Source organism: Euprymna scolopes, chromosome 10, assembly GCF_053919585.1.
Source record: "Euprymna scolopes isolate OS-2025 chromosome 10, ASM5391958v1, whole genome shotgun sequence".
Classification (NCBI taxonomy): domain Eukaryota; kingdom Metazoa; phylum Mollusca; class Cephalopoda; order Sepiida; family Sepiolidae; genus Euprymna; species Euprymna scolopes.
In genome coordinates, this window is record NC_136491.1 from 158,239,303 (window position 1) to 158,244,303 (window position 5,001).

Consider the following 5,001-nt stretch of genomic DNA (forward strand, 5'->3'; position numbering starts at 1 on the left):
CCCACAGGCGGGCATTTCTCAGAAAAAGCTATGTTCATGGAATTTACGTTTTGATTTAGGCACAGATAAAGAGTGGGGGAAATTACTGACAGTGGTTTTAGCTAGACGGATGTTTATCATGAAGGATTGGCGAGGTGGGACCAGAGACTGGAGCTCGGGCGAGCACTTGCCATGGAAATAACGATAAAACAAAGACAGGCTCGCAACGTCTCTTCTTTGGGAGAGAGGTTACAGGGAAGAGAAGAGAGCATCCCCCGCTAAGCCACGAAGTCTATTTTGTACTTTGTCAAGGCAGGATAGGCTGTATTTTTGAAGTTCCAGCCCAGATGTGGCAGCAGTACTCCATCTTTGGACGTACTTGGTTTTTATAGAGATAGAGAATTGCATCAGTAGTGAGATATCTTCTGCAGCGATCCGGGCAACAGACTTTATATACGTGTTCTATTTCAGAGCGGGAGTAAAGGTCAAACCCAGGAGCTTGTCAAAACATGAAGCCTCCCCAAGACGAGAGCCATCCATTTCAATTGATGCTAGATGAGGAACAGAGCGTTGATGATGTAAAGTTAGGAGCTTGGTTTTTAGATGCATTAAAAGTAACCAGCCATCTCTTTCCCCACTGAACCACACGCTCAAGATCAGAGGAGAGGGAATTAGAGAGAGCTTTGTCATTTATGGCCTTTGATGTGTTGCCGTAGATGGTCGTGTCATCAGCATAGATGTTAACGAATGAATTTAGTATGTGTTTTGGGAGATCATTGATGTAGATCAGGAAGAGGGTTGGGCCCAGGATAGACCCCTGGAGGACTCCAGCATTAATACTGTGGGCCTTTGATTTCTGCCCATCAACCACTACTCTTATGAACCTATCAGAGAGAAATGAGTTAATTATTGAGAAAACATTTCCAGTTATACCGTAGCTGGAAATTTTGTGAAGTAGGCACTTATACCAAACCTTATCAAAGGCCTTTGATATGTCAAGAGCAATTGCCCTAGAAAGGAAGCCTTTGTCAAGAGATTCACTAATCCTATGGGATATAACTGTTAGCACATCAGCTGTAGATCTAGCAGAGTGGAAACCATATTGAATGTCACTGAGGAGGTTATTTGTGCTGAGGTGGTTGACTACTTCTTTATTTAATATGGATTCCATATTAGTTACTCATGACACACAAGAGACTTATTGGTCTGTACTGAGAGGGAGATGACTTATCACCTGAGTTCTTAAATACAGGGCAAACTGACGAGGTTTTCCAGGGTGTTGGAAAGCACTTCTCCTTAAGGCAACACTTAAACAGTTTTGTAAGTATAGGGGCAAGTTCTGGTCGAAGCCTTTTCGACACTATAATTGGAATGCCGTCTGGGCCAGTTGCTTTACTGGAATCAAGGTTCTTGATTAGTTTGGCGACCTCGTGCACAGATATTTGTATGTTGGATAGGGTGTTGTCTCTGTAGGAGGAAATACGGGGAGTTGATGCCCTTCATCGCAAAGGGTAGAGTTAGCTGCAAAGTTCTTGGCGAATAGTTTGGCCTTGCCTGATGCTGATGAGATGACCTCAAGTCCATTCAGCACCTCTGGTGAGTCTTGGACGACGAAACACGTGTCAGTGGATAATTATAGTTTAAAAATAATATACATATATATATGTATATATACATATATATATATGTATATATATATATATATATATATATATATATATATATATAGCTTTGTGCGTTAACGACACTATATTTTTATTTTTTATTTTTTATGTTTCTTCTTGTTTTCATTTCACTCTTCATCCTTTATCCCTTAAATGTAAGATAGAATTTTTTACAAAAAGAGCAGTTAAAACAAAGTGGCGTATTAAAAACAATATTAATAAAACAAGAAGAAAATAGGATTGTCGGTTCACTCCGGAAGGAATTGCAAATTCGCTGATAGAATTGTTATATAAACCAACGAATGGCTTAACGTTTTTAGCATATTATCGTAGACCAGAAAATATTTTTTCCAAACGATATCAGGCCTGGTCGGATGAAGAAAAAATTATTTTACTGTTGCAAAAACTGAATTCCCATGAAAATACCAAGTATACAAATTTTATACTCCCAAGGAAAACCGAAGATATTTCTTTTAAAGAGACTATACAAATTTTATCGAACATTTTCGGGGAACGGGATAGCTTATTTTATACTCGTTATAGGTCTTTAAATATTTTGAAACAAAATGATGAAGACTTTATCGCCTATACTGGGAGAGTAAATGCCCAATGCCAGTTATTTAAGTTGAAAGACCTAAAAGAGGACATGTTTAAATGCTTGATATTCGTGCAAGAGTTAGCATCCTTGAAGGATAAAGAGATTCGTTCTAGGATATTATCCATTATGAACCAAGACATAGAAATAACCTTACAGAAAGTTACTGAGGAATGCCAGAAACTGTTAAATTTAAAACAAGATAATACTAGTATCGAAGAGAAAAAAGTTTGACAAAATACAAAGGGTAAAGCAAGGTGACCACTATGTAAAAAATAATGTAAGACGTGTGGAGGAAAGAATCACTTCACAAAAGAGTGCTACTTCAAAAGCAAAATATGCTATAAATGCGGACGTAAAGGACACAAGTCAACAGTATGCAAAAAGGAGAAATACTGTAAGCCTGAAATAAAAATCATTGGTTCTAAAAAAGAGTCCATGTATGGTAAAAAAGAAAATATATTGAAGTTAAAAACAATGGCCGGAAAGTAAACTGTCTTTTGTGACATATCCTTAATTGATGAAACAACATGGAAGAAAATTAGTTCTCCAAAGCTGCAAAACACAGAGAAAATTGCCAGAAGAATGTCTGGAAATAGATTAAAATTTTAAGGTGAATTTTATACTAATTTGACCCTGAATGAAAAGACGTTAAAAACTAAAATGTATGTGATACCTGGAAAAAATTCTAATCTATTCAGTATAGTTTTGATGATACTTTTCAATTTATGGGGAAAACCAATAAACTCATTTTGCAAGAGTAAATGGGACAGGATCTGAAAGTCCAAAACTGCGAGGAAGATTTCTTGGGGATTCGAAGAAGGATTTTAAAAATGTATTTTATGAAGGTCTGTAATAAAAAAGTGGATTACTCTGAATGGGCATCACACACAGTTTATGTGAAAAATAAAAATAAAAAAATCAGGGTATGTGGAGATTTTTCGACGGGACTTAATGATTCCTTATAGGATCATAACTATTCACTCCCTACTCCTGAGGAAATATTTTCTATGTTAAATTGAGGAAATATTTTCACAAAACTTGACCTGTCAGAAGCATATTTGCAGTTCTAAATACCTGACAATGAATACTCATAAAGGATTATTTCCCTAAAACGATTGCTGTTTAGGCTGAAAGTAGCACCAAATTTGTTCCAACAAATTATGGATGCCATGCTAGCAGACTTGGATTTTGCAATGGCTTATTTAAACAACATTTTGATAAGAAGCAAAAATGTTTAAGAACATAAAAACCATATTCGTAAGGTATTCGAGAAAATAGAAGACTACGGATTTAAAGTGGCTCTCGAAAAATGTAATTTTGGTATGGACAAGATTTAATATTTCGGAAAATAATTGATTGGCAAGGTAGTAGACCTAACCCAATTTGGAAAGAAGCAATTAGAGACATGCCTAGACCAGACAATGTAATGAAGTTTTTTTTGTTTTTTTTTACACAGTGATCACCACTTATCAAGACCCGGAAGCCACTCAGGGATAAGGGTTATTGCAAGTACATTACGTTAGTGTGGAGATTTGATGAAGTGTTTACTTAAGGGGGCGGTTCATTAGGAATTTGTTAACATTGGACTTGAAGACATCCAAGTTGTAGTCCGGTGGGAAGCAGACAGACGGAACAGAGTTCCACAGGCGTGCATTTCTAAAAAAGAAGCTCTGTTCATGGAATCCGCGTTTTGATCTAGGCACAGATAGAGTGGGGGGAATTTTTCACAGTGGATTCAGCTAGACGGGTGTTTTTCGTGAAAGATTGGCGAGGGGGGACCAGAGATTGGAGTTCAGATGAGCACCTGCCATGGAAATAACGATAAAACAAGGATAGGCTCGCAACGTCTCTTCTGTGGGAGAGAGGTTGCAGGGTAGAGAAAAAGGCATCCCTCACTAAGCCACGAAGTCTATTTTGTACTTTGTCAAGGCAGGATAGGCAGTTTTTAGCAGCTCCTGCCCAGATATGGCAACAGTATTCCATCCTTGGACGTACTTGGCTTTTATATAGATAGAGAATTGCATCAGTAGTGAGATATCTTCTGGAGCGGTAGAAGGATGCCACCATCTTTCCAGCGACCTTGGCAACAGACTTGATGTACGTGTTCTATTTCAGATCAGGAGTAAAGGTCAGTCAATCTTGGATCTAGCAAACTACTATAATTCTTATATCCCAAATGTGCACGAACTAAGAGCACCATTAAATGAATTATTGAAGAAGAATAAAACATGGCTCTGGACAAAAGAATGTGAGAAAGCATTACAAAAATTAAATAATGTTTGTTATCGGATCTAGTCTTAGCACATTACGATCCGAAAAAGGATCTAATTGTAGCGGCAGATGCGAGCGAATACGGTTTAGGAGCGGTGTTTCTACACAGAATGGAAGATGGATCTACTAAACCAATTTCTCACGCCTCGAGGGTTTTATTACCCGCTGAAAGAAAGTACAGTCAGATCGAAAAAGAGTGTTTGGCGATTTTGTATTCCGTGAGAAAGTTTCATAGATTCATTCATGGAAGATCTTTCGTCTTGGAAACGGATCATAAACCATTACTATCGATTTTTGGTTCGAAAAAAGAGATTCCTAATCATACAGAGATGGAGTATTATTTGCTAGATTACGATTTTAAAATGAAACACCTAGCATCTAGTAAAATTGCACATGTAGATGGTTTGTCGAGATTGATCACCAGTAAAACTGAATTCGAAGAAACTGTTATAGCAGCACTAAAAGAAGAAAATGAACTAACAGATATAT